Genomic DNA, 12437 nt, shown 5'->3' on the forward strand with positions numbered 1-12437 from the left:
TTAGAGAACAAGAGCTTCCGAGATCAGCATGGCTGTGCTGTGAACATACAAGAGGGGTCAAGATGCAGGCTCGGGCAAAGTCTCAGGGTGGTGAACTCCAAAGCCCTCCATGCCCAAGAAGCAGATCCACAAAGATGTGGAGAGATGGGATGCAGGGCTGCAGTACAGGAGACAGCAGCTGGTCTCATGTCACTCCACCTCTAACAGGGAGAATGTATTCACGCTTCGCTTCCTTAATTAAAGTGTAATTTGGAAAGATTCTAATTTGTTTTCAGCTAATTATGCCAGCTCTGTGCTTAGCGGTGCTTGTGTGTTTGTGCCCAGGGAGGAAGAATGTTTACTTTGTGTGTGTGCAGAGCAAGCTCCCAGATTAGTGAAAGGTTGGGGTGGAGTGTGGCAAACACGGGTCAAGCAAACAGGAGCAGAGGGGAGCCGTCCCGAGCTGCTGGTAACCCTGTAGGGGGACTGAGGGACAAAGCCACCAAGAAACAGAAGGCAGCCGACCCAGAGGAAGCAGGCCTCTTCTCTGGAGAGACAAGATGCTCTCTGGGCTGCGAGGGCTCTGTGAGCACACAGAAAAAAGAGGCCAACTTCCTTCAGATTTATCTGTGAATTCAGCGTAACTCCAACAAAATTTCCTATAGAAAGTTCTCTCGAAAGTTGATAAATTTCAAAATTCATGCAGTAGGACTAATGCGTAAGGATGAGCAGAGTAGTTCTGTAAAACAGCAGAGGCTAAGTCGGCCGGCCCGGCCCTGAGCAAAGCGTAGCGCCAAGGCTGGGAGCACACACAAAGACACAGGACCAGGGGTCCTGACAGTGAGCGCATGAGGCCAGCAGGCTTGGTGACAAGTAAAGGAAGCAGGTTTAGATCAAACTGTCTACACACCACAAAACAGTGTTGGGGGCATGGTGTGTGACATTAGATGGTAATATTTATACATATGGAATTTATTCTTTATACATGATATAATTATTTATTTACAAACTGCATATAACATAAATATATATATATATATGTAAGTTATAGATGCCAGAGAAGAAAATACAAGAAATTAATATAAGGAGGCTTAAGATTGTCAAAAGAAGGTGTAAGAAGTAAAACCAACAGACAACTGTTATCAAAACCTTAAAATTTTCCAAAAGCAATTCAATTGTCAAACCCCACAATGCAGAAAAATATTTGCCACCACCAACAAAGCATTAGTATGTCAAATTCATAAAATACATAAGGAACTAAAAATCAATAAAAGATAAAATATTTTTAAAAGAAAAAAAAAGGGAAAGAAATGGGTAGGATGTGGCATCATGGCCATTGTCCCCGGATCCGGAAGCCCGAGGAGACAGGAGGGCTACATACTAACTCCCTGTCTCAGAAAATGGAAGAAAAGAGATGGACAGGAGGGAGGGAGGCAGGTGGGCAGGCAGGCAGAGGGGGAGAGGCAGGGAGGACCTGGACAGAGTCCAGAGAGGAAACTAGGAACGGGGATAAATGAAAGTGTCGGCTGGGGTGGGATACAGACAGTGTACACTAACCCAAGACAGTATTTTCATCCATCCAGTTGGCGAAAACATTAAACTTGGAGACATCCTGGCAGGAGATTGAACTGGGCACTTTGCAGAATACTGTGGTCGTTTTTATCTGAATTCAGGACGTTTCTTCCCTGTGTCCCAACAGTTCCAAGTACTTGTCCTACAGAAATCCTTGTCTGTGAGCAAATGGGGACCAGCACAAGGAAGCCACTAAAGGCACCAGTCGGCAGGAAACAGCTAAGACAGGAGGCAGGAAGGCTATGTGCGGCCAGCCGAGTGGAGCACCGGAGTGAACGGAGATGCAGACAGCCACTTGAGGCGAGTCCTGTTGGCCACAGGGCTCAGTGGCACCTCCAGTCTGGAACCTGTCTGTGCAGACAGACAAAACAAAAGGACAGAGACATGTTAGGAAGGGCACAGGCAAACAGTAGACAGACAGGGGCACTTAGGTCAGCTCCCAGCCACTGAAGGTACAAGGAGGCCAAGGGCCAAGTAGGGATGCCCCATCTGTACTGTGGACTGCAATTAAGAGAAAATGTATTCGTGTTTTACTTGTATAATTGAAATTTAATTCAAACATTCAAATTCACTCCTTGCCAATTAGCTCAGATTTGCACGTGTGCTGTGTTCTCATTTGTCTGTCCAGGGACAAAGCACGTTTGCTCAGTGTGTGTCTGTGAATGCAGCCCGGTGATAAGCAAGTTGATTAAAATTTGGAAAGTGAAATGAAAAAACCGGGAAAGTTTTTCCATTCAGGAAAGCAACAAAACTAAGAAGGTGCTCAGGGGTCAAGCCATTAAGAAATGTGGAGAACGCCTGCGGCCTGCAGGGCTGGCTTTCATTAGAAGGCATTAAAAAGAGAAGCAAAACAAAACCAAACAAGGGAGACTGACCACGGGAGACGGCACTGTGGTCGTTGATGGGAGATGCTGATGGCATCCTAATGATGTTATTTTTCCCTCCAATGCAGTCTCGCTTAATAAGATTTTTTTTCCCATGGAACTTTGACAAGCTAATTATAAGATATACAAAAGTAAACCAGCAATATAACAAGGTAATTTTTTTTTAAAGAAAAGAAGAGAGGGCAGGGTAAGGGGACTTACCGTATCAGGTATTAAGACGCTATTCAAAACTTTGCTCATTAAAAAACAGCCTTGGCTCACAAAACAGACAGAGGTCAGCAGTGTGAAGGTACCAGACGCCGGATCTGAGAGGAGAGACGGGGCAGGGCTGTGAGGCTCTGTGCCTTAGATGGAGTAAGCGCAGAGCCACAGCAAATACCAGAGTTTGGGTGCAAATACAGACTGTCTGCCACAGGGCGAGGAGCCTGTCTGCAGGCCACAGCCTTGAAGTAGGAGGACACTGATGGGGTCATTTTCAGCGTGGGCAAGCTCTCCAGGAAGACCATCTTGGCTGTGCTGGCCTGACCTCCTAGCCTGCTGGTTTCTCTCCTCTCTTCTATCCATCTCTCTTAGACGGGTCTTGCCATGTTGGCTGGAGAGTCTAATCTTGTCACTTGTGTGCTGTGGGCATGATCATCTTTCTTCTCTGGCTTCTAGTCCCTCTTGGAGGGACACAAAGCACTGTTATCTTGTAAGAGAGGTGATGCTCACGTGAGCTTAAAAGTCAGGGATGCCTGAGACAGTCTCCCCAGACTTAACTGCCCCAATTCCTGCTCCTAGCACTGCAATGGTCATACTTTTTGGTGGAAACAAGAATACCTGTTGACTTTTGGAATTCCAGTCTAAAGCAGAAGATGCTGACTTGGTACTTAAAGAGCTCACTGATTACTGCACTCAGAATATTAAGTCATGATCCCAGCCACAGAACAGGATCAAACTGGTGCTAATTAGGCATGCAGGCAGGATGTAGGGCAGATAAAAAAGCTCCCAAAAGAACATGGGATCACGTTGCTGTCTAAGAGGTAAATAATTGAGTTTCGCCCACATTTGGTCCTATGCACATTACTGCCCCAAACTAATTCATCTTCCTCTGCACTTGATCCCAGCCCCACTGGGAGCTTATTTCAAATAATTGCCTCCGTCGCTAATTGCTCAATTACACTTACTCCACAGCCCAGGATATCCATGGACCTGCATCGCTTTTTCCCTCAAGATTGAGATGAAAAAGGCCAGGCCCTGTGTCTCCTTAGCTCCTTCCTGTCTGTCTGCCCCTCTGGAGTTCGCTTCTGTCCATCCTGGAGTGAGTTTCTGACATGGGGTTACTCTCAGCCTGAATGCTTTCCACTGGATTTCCCATACGGGTCTGGAGCGTGCTTCTGTCAGAGGACCCCTCAGTGTGGGACATACACTGAAGTGCATGTCTGCTTCTTTCTCCTCTGTTATCACAAAGCCCTACTAACTGCCTGGCTCCCCCCAAAGACCCCAGTCTGTGAACACTGAAGGAGTGACGTAACTGTTAGTGAGCAACATGCTCATCACGGTGGGAGCTCAGGTTCAGGAACGTGCTTGGCCTTCCTAGCCTTACCCTCTACACATCCATCTTTCGCATCTCTAAGTTCTCCTTGATTCTTTAAAGGGCTCTCGGTGACAGTCTGGTGTCCCCCTTGCATGTTGACAGATTCCCTTTATGTTCCTGTAACTTCCCACAAATGCTCTTTTAAAGACATTACAAGTAAGCTAATCCTGAAATGCACAGGGAAAATTCCTGTCTTGATCTTCCTGGCATTCACTGCCAATCTGGCAATGTTGATTATTTTTTCCTTGAAATCCTTCCCTACCTTGGTTGCTATGGCAACAGCCTCTCCAAGTTGTTTGTTGCCACCTCGATCAGCTTCTTGGACATCTCTAACTCCTGGTCTTGACTTGGGTCCTCTGACATCTCCGAATGGTCTCTAGGAAGTCACTTTCTTTGGGTCCCCACTATTGAGTGGCAATGGCTCCAGGACAGGATGCTTTCTTCAGCCTCTGCTTGGGATTTAGGTGTCTTCCAGGTCTACTTATCTCTCCAACACCTTAGTTACATCTGAGCCACTTTCCAATGTCTCTGACTGACTCAGCACTGTGTTCCTCAACTCAGCAGCCTGCTACCCATCAGGGCTACACTCAAGACATCTGGGCACTCCTGGCCTGCTCTTTTAAGTGTGTGTGCACGAGCATGCCTGTGTGTGTGTGTGTGTGTGTGTGTGTGTGTGTGTGTGTGTGTGTGTGTGTGTGTGTGTGTGTGTATCTACTGGTCCAGCTGAGAGCTATCTCATACAATCTCCAGCCTCTGGACAAACCACCTCTTAAAGGAGGTCAGGGCTTTCTAGCATTCCTTACTTCTCATACCGCTCTATAAACCTGTGAGACTTCCTAGTATGGAATCTCACGTAGCTGAGGTGGAGCCTGACTGCTCTACCATGCAGAAGACACACTAGTCCCACAGGGCACAGTATGGGTCCCAGCTCAGGCAGCTAAGCCATGGCTCACTTGACCTTGACTTCTGGTGCAAGTGTGAAAGAAAGAGCTGGAATTCAGTGTATACTGCCTAAAAGAGGACAAAGAACCAAGACAATGGCCTCGCCCACATCCTCTCTACTTCTTACCACTGTCTTTTTGCTTTGCTTCTCTGGGTTTCAGTTTCCTTCTCTGTGATACAGGTCAGTGCTGTCTCACTGCATGCAGGGGGAGGGGCTGCCACGATCAGACAAGACAGTGGCCATGACCTCATGGCATACACTGTGAGGAGCTGAGCCCACACTGAGTCCAGGGAGCATCCTGAGATCCAGATAGTGCAACCGCTACTTCTATGTCATTTGTGAGTCCCTATAGAACACAACAGAAATCTTGTTGACAAAATTAAGCTCAATCTCCATTTTAGATACTGAAGTCGAGACAGACAATGATTATTCTGCCCCTACATCGACGCTGCCTGTTGCTAGGTGCCCAGAGCTACAAAGAATGCTAAGACATGACCCCAGCCACCAGGCAAGACGAAGCCACAGCTAATTAGAGCTGCAGCTAGGACCAGCAGGGCAGACGGAGGCTCCCTGAGAACATGGAGATCAGGTTCCCTGCAGAAGGAACAAGATTGAATTGTGTTCCTTCCATCGACACAACAACTAATCCCCTCACCTCAACACTTAATCCCACTGCTCTGGGGTCCCTCGCTGTCTGTCCCCACTCTGCGAGCCTGGCTGGCCAAGTCTCCCCTGTCCTGATGCTGAGCACAGGGCTCTGTGTCCCCTCCAGCCTCCCCCCCAAGGCCAGATCAGAGGTCAACGGTCTCCCACCCGGGGGACTTCTGCCCTGACCTCAGAGCTGTGCAGCAAACACTTTGCAGGTCCTGGAACGTATGTGTCTTTGTTGTCTCTTCCAAGGGCACCTTCTTCTCAGGTGCCCTGCTGTATCTCCCCTTAGATGCCAGTCACAGAGCAGTTTTGGGTCTGGTTCCTGTTAGTCTGACTGCACCTTTGTGCTGGTTCATGTATGTATGTAGCAGATGCTTATGTGTTTGTGTGTGTACATGTGCATGTGTATGTCAAGCCACAGTTAGAGTCAGCTGCCTTCATCAATCTCTACTTTATTTTCTGAAGTGGGCTCTTTCCTTGGAGCTAAAATCTGTTATCCAGTGTGTGGTGTCTATATCCATCCTCATCTTTTATACAGGGCTGGGAATTGAACACGGGTCCTAATGCTTGCATAGCAAGCTTATTGACTAAGCTGCCTTAGTTTAGAATGGAGCTTTTCTTCTAGTGAACAGTGGATCAACAGTCTGCACCTTGGCTTTGGACAAGGCTTCTCCTGCTCCAGGTCCGAGTTTCTGGTTGATGATGACACCTGGAGTTGTCCTCAAGGAACGTGCCGCCTGCACAGGACGTCTGACTGGCAACAGTGGCAGCATTTGAAGGTGAGAGTGTGGAGAGATGGCTCACCCACTTAGCCAATGCAAATGGATCCGTCGATTGGCATCCACCAGTCTGTAGGCATCCGATCCTGCAAGGAAACATTTCTCAGGGGCCACAAGAGTCCATCCTCTCCCTCTCCCTCACCTGTACGACCTACCTGAATTGTCTGTGTGCTGAGACATTTCACCACAAGCAGCAAAATCATCTCAGCCTGCCTTTCCTGGCAAGTTCACCTTTTGGGGCTTGCAGTCACGTTGATCTTTCCACGCTCCGGGATGTGGAGCTGACGAACGCAGCCTGATCCGCACCCTGGTCAGTGTTGTCAGAGCTGTGGGCTGTCTGAAGATGTGAGGCTAGCACTGAAAAGGAACTCAGGGATAATCTCGATAACTGCTTCTTCCTCCCACAGATTGGGAGGCAGACCTGATGAGTGGAGAGAATTCCCAGCAAGTCAGTAGAGAAGCATCCTCACTGGGAAATCAGGATGCAGACTCTGCCTGTCTAATTGATTCAAAACGGTGCAGGGGCTGGAACAATGCTTCAGCAGTGGCTGATTTTGCAGAGGACCTGGGTTTTTAGTTCCTGACACCCACATAGGAGCTCCAGGGGGATCCAATGCTGTCTTCTGGCCTCTAAGGGCACCAGGTACCCACATGGTACACTTTCATACATGTAGGCAAAACAATTTTAAAATAAAGTTTCAAAACAAAACAAAGAAAAAAAATGTGTGGAGCTATGGGTTGTAAGACTCGGGTAGTAAATCTTATCTATCCAGGGAAGGAAGCTGTGTGCTGTGTGAAAGGGACGCTACAATGAGAATGGACGACTGTCTGTGTCAGTTCTTGCTGGAGGTCTTCTATGTGAACTCTGGATGATTGAGACATTCTAGGGCATCTGCGGATCTCCAGACCCATAAGTGCATACAACCCTCAAACACCTGGCAGAACTGTGATCAAAGAGGGGTTGCTTTTCTAGTCTTGACCACTGTAGGTCACCCAGGCAGCCCCATGCAGCTGGCCGATGGATGAGACCCTGGTTCCTGTCCGTCATCATCACCTTAACACTGACAGTTTCAATTGGTGGCTGTTCTATTTATTTTTTTGAGACAGGGTTTCGTGTAGCTTAGAGTGGCCTCTAAGTCCTTATGTAGTCAAGGACGACCTTGAACTCCTTCGATCTGTACCTACCACGTGCTAGGATAACAGGCATGAGCCTCCATGCCTGGCTGCTTTGTTTGATGTAATTTCTCATTTCAGATGTTTATTTCCTATCAGCAAACATTTACTTAGTGCCTCCCAGCAGACAGATGAGGTCACTGGCGGTGCTAAGCTTCTTTGGTTTGGGTGGTGGGTTCTACGTGCTTTCTGCCCCAGGTTAACCTTGACTAAATAGTGCAGTCCACCCCAGGCAGCAGAGACATGGACCATTACTTGTCCTTGCTCACTGCTGGCCTTCACCTTCCTGATGCCATTTCTTTGTTTTTTAGACACTTTAAAGTATCTAATTCTTCCCTCACTCCAAATTTCTAGTAGGTTCTTGTTTCCAACTTGACTGTTTAAAAAGGTATCTGCTTTTGCCCTTTCCCTGTGAACAGGCGTCCCAACCCTCTGCCCCTCAATCTTCTCAGGGCTTCTCTCGGCAGCTCTACACTCCTCTTCTACTCAGGACTGGTAGTTGGAGGAGGGCAGTCAAGGTAAGGCTCTGGAGGACAACAGGGCAAGTCCCAGGTCTGCTCTGTCTCCTGGGCAATTGACATCTGCAAGCCCTTTAGTACAGTAGGCACAACTGTGCTGTTCTTAGGGTGCTGGAGAGTTTCAGGAAGCCCTCCTGACAACTGCTCAGGTTTTCTGACTAGAAAAGCACTTGCCAAGTAAGAGCCATATAAAAGAACAGTCCAAAAGGAGTTCCTCCCAGCTCCCTTCCTTCGAAGCTGGGAGAGCAAGCTCGCCTTTACTTGTTCCCCTCAGACTCTCCTTTCTGCCTCTAACACTATGCTAATCCCAAAGGGGACAATTAAATCCCTTAAGTGATACAGTGATTCCTTCTTGGTGCTCATGATGGTGAGAGTTGTCACCCCAATCCCAGATACGTTTTTGTACCATTTCTTTTGAGGACAAGTGTCTCTGGTTGGCACCTGACGAAGGAGCATGGCAGTGCCAGTCAGATGGTGAGTACCAGTTACTCCACGAGAGAGAGCATGCCATCCTTGTGAAAGGACAAAAGTTGAACCAAGTGCCACAGAAAATGCCCTAAGTTAGTAAGGAAGCCAAATAGCAGCCATGTAGACCACAGGTTATAAGGAGTTGTGCTGGATGCTCAGAGACATGGGTGCAACTGAGTAGCCAGAGATGACTGGATCCAACTGAAGAGAAAGCCAGGGGCCTGGGAAACACTGAGGGGCCAGAAAGTCTGGTTTACAGGTATAGTAGAGTTATCAGCTGAGGAGGTTCCACACCTGCTCACCAGGCTGTTAAGAGTGGACACAGCCACAAGGGTCATTACAGCAATAGCTGGGTGTGTTCTCAGTCTCCGTGGGCCCTAGTTTCTGTCTGTGAAAAATGGCACCACTGAGCACCCACAAGAATTGCTTCAAGTATGGAAATAACCAATTCACATTTGATTAGTTAAAGAAACAAACCCAAAGCCATCCACTGAAAGCAGCCCCTATAGAGGGCCCTGTCCGTCTGTAAGTAGTGGGCTTACAGAGACGAGTGAGCCCCTGGGCTGTGGAGGGCATGGGTCTGGAGCACGACTCTTGTTTGGGCAATACGTTTTCAGGGGTGCAGGTCTATGGCAGTGGAGGGGGCTGAAGGGAGACAGTTATGAGCTTGACACTCGTGAAGATGCTCACGATCTCTGGGGAGAGAAGGTGGCAAAGGCAGGAGGATGCCGACAACCAACTCAGCTTACGGTCTATAGTCCAGGAACCAAGTGCCAGGGGTTGCTGTCAATCTGTGGTGAAACACGGAGCGACCGACTGGCCAGTGCAGGCCTCAGTCTCAGAACAGGGAGTCCCCTACTCCACACTGCTGTCAGCGCACCCACCTGTCAGGTACGAAAGGACAGGAAGAGCAGGGAGGTTTCAAACATGGGCTTGAAGGCACAGGCGGGAGAGAGAAGGATGTAACCAAGACTCCATCACAACTGGTCTGACAGGCGCCTGTCTTGCGTGCTCTACAGAAACGATGCCAGGCCGTGTACTTTTATGAGTTTTCACCTCATCTGCTGTCTCAGAATACTAGTTTGCAAAATAATCCTTAGTACTGCGACGCTGCCAAGAGGAGTCTGTGGAGGGGATTCCCTTCCTTCTAGGAAAGACTGGCCTCCTAACACCTTCAGGAACCTAGCACTAATCGACCAAGTCACCAACTATTTTACCCACAAAGCCACAGACCAGCAAGTACTGTGCCAGGCCTGGTTAGGCAGGTTCTGTGTCTGGTCAGGCGACATAGCCTCTATGGTCAAGGGTCATGCAGGACTTCAATGACCCAGCTAAGGAATGGGAACCATGGCACCAGGGAACCATTGAAGTGCATTGTCTCTTTTCCTCTCTTGTGGGCCCTTCCATATTTGCTTTGGCCATACATGACTATTCTTGGCACTTCTGCGCCCAAGAGTAAAGCTCACATTACTCCTTTAATGTAAAATCCTTTGTTAAATACTTCCTGGCCTTGACGCACTCTCAGCCAACGTCTCTTAAGACTGAAGTTACAGGAATAAAGGTCACCAATGTCTCCTAGGAGATGGCTCTGGAGATGTTAAAGACTTGACTAATAAGTGGGGCAATAGGTCTCAAGGAACACGAATGGTGAAGAACAAGGTCAAGTGCCAAGTGGTGGGAAGTCAAACCCAGGGCTCCGTAACCTTCTGCCTCCCCGCCTCTTTTATGGAAAGTTGCCACCACTACATGGGACAAGGGAACGGTAACCTGGGCAGGCCGTCCATTGAAGTGTGGGTTCTCTACAACTGCCCAGGGAAAGAGAAGAGTCGAGAACCACCCAGAGATTTGTCTCTGGAAGGGTCTTTTCAATCAGATGCAACAAGGCACCCTCACACGTACCCCTTGTGCTGTGCTCTGAGACAGAGCTAGTAAGGGCCACGGAGTATCCTTCCACCAACAGAGGAAGTCGCACCGTGACGACTGCCTTGAGGCTGATGCTAATGCCCTTCATTTTAAGGTGAGGGAACTAGGGGGCCTCTGGACAGTCTTACACACACAAAGGCATAGCTGAGGCCTAGGGCTCCTTGAAGCCTCATAGTAGGTTTTAGTCCTCTTAAGTCCACTCTGGACCCCAGTGTTTGATTCCCAAAGGGAGACAGGTCTTCCGTCTTGGCCTGGCCTTACCTACCAGGACGGAGAATGCGGTTTCCATCATACTCCACTTCCCCAGTACTGCTGCTAAGCTCGCCACTGCCACTTCGGAGGCCTTTCCTCAGTCCCTGTGCTTTAGACAGGCTGGTGCTGCTTCCGTGACTCAAATGTACACTGTTCCCCAAGGAGTGAATCCTGCCTCATATGCTGCCTACTGTGAGGGCTCCCTATTAGCTCCCAGCTGTGTGAGGCCTTCCAGCAGCAAATTCAGTTTTAAAATCATTCCATAGTGCCCCCACCCCAACTGTAGTGCTCCAGATTTAAACAGACTGACTTTTTCCCTAGAAGCTCTCTGGGGTCTGATTCTACAGCCCCCAGATACTAGTGGTCTTTCGCTTTACTCTGCAGCTCAGGCTCTTTATCTGTTAGAGATGCTGTGATGTCATTTATTACTTCAGGGCTCCTATACCTGCACTTGATCTTCAGCTCTGCCAGTCAATCCTCCCAGGTCTGCATCAGCTCTTTCCTGAGACTCAGAACACCTGCCACAGTGCCTAGTCCTTGATCTCGGGGATAACTTGAGCAATGAATATTATCCCCTTTCTCTTTAGCCTGGAGGGCATTGCAAGGGCAGAAAGTGTTCACTGTGGTCCCAGGGTCTCACCACACATGAGATTCTGACAAAAACAAACAAAACAAAAAAACGAAAGAGAGAAAGAGAGAAAGAAAGAAAGAAAGAAAGAAAGAAAGAAAGAAAGAAAGAAAGAAAGGGGGAAAGAAAGACAGACAGACAGATAGACTGTTAGGGTAGGGAAGCCTTCTGAGCAAGACTCCTAGGCCATGCCCTCCAAGACCTCAGTCTCTAAGAGGAACCCCGACCCACCTCAGCAACAGCACCCACAAAGGCTGAATTATGATAGGCTTTAGACAAACCATCACCAGAGAGAGGAAGAAACCAAGGGAAGCTCCCGACACAGGCAGAGTCTGGGCTCACACGGTACAGGATCAAAGCACACAGGACATGTAGGCAGCTCCCTAAGTATCTGACCATCAACTCAGGTCAGCACCTTCCTCAACCGGGCTCCAGAAGAGCCTCAGAGTGAGGGAAAAGACTCCCAGATCATCAAGATTGGGAAACTATTTGTTCTAGAAATCACATTTTTACCCATGAGGAAACTGACAGTGGGAGCAGGCACCCTCTCACAGAGCCACAGTGGCAATGCACGTGTAGTGTGAGACCCCAGAAGGCCCAGTGGCCTGCTGCCCAGGAAGCGTCTGTTTGTTTCCCTGAAGGGTACTTCAGGGAAAGGGACAGTATTTTAAGTAAGGTGGGAAGCCCTTTGGGCAGAATGAACTCTGATGTGACAGGCAGGCACCCTTCAAGGGATGGGCTACCAGCACCCTACTGAAAGGGCCACAGATCTTTTGGAGAGAGGCCTAAATGTAACTCTCAAGCACATGACCTGACACAGAAAGCTGTTTCCCAAGGGAGAGCAAAATAAGCAATGGTTTTGTCCTCACTTGGGATCCAGGTCCTCCAGAAGAGAGGGACACAAAGGCCTGTGTTTGTTTTCAGAACCTGTAGTTGTCTATTTTGCTAAGTCACCCCACTAGGCTAGAACTATGAAGTCCTAGAGTGTCAGGCCTGCTTGTCTTGACATTGCCAGCAAGCCTCGTACAAGGTCTCCGTGTTTGTTGAACAAACTTGCCTTTCCCTATGCCCAGCTCCTCAGCTGGTCAAGT

General features: G+C 48.6%; 1 long non-coding RNA gene across 3 annotated transcripts; it reads right to left on the bottom strand.

Annotated features, from left to right (window-relative positions):
* Positions 1-950: 950 nt before the first annotated feature.
* LOC147995779 (uncharacterized) lies at positions 951-8933 on the bottom strand. Of its 3 annotated transcripts, none has more exons than XR_015684753.1 (4): positions 6540-8933; positions 6256-6470; positions 2637-2740; positions 951-1902 (listed from the first exon to the last, which is right to left on the bottom strand). It is a non-coding gene; the product is annotated as an uncharacterized LOC147995779 (long non-coding RNA). The 3 variants fall into 3 exon arrangements; XR_015684752.1 differs by having other exon boundaries at positions 951-1898; positions 4274-6470; positions 6540-7312; XR_015684751.1 differs by having other exon boundaries at positions 4274-6470; positions 6540-7312.
* Positions 8934-12437: the final 3504 nt, after the last annotated feature.

Source organism: Rattus norvegicus, chromosome 3 (assembly GCF_021556685.1).
Source record: "Rattus norvegicus strain SHRSP/BbbUtx chromosome 3, alternate assembly SHRSP_T2T, whole genome shotgun sequence".
NCBI lineage: Eukaryota > Metazoa > Chordata > Mammalia > Rodentia > Muridae > Rattus > Rattus norvegicus.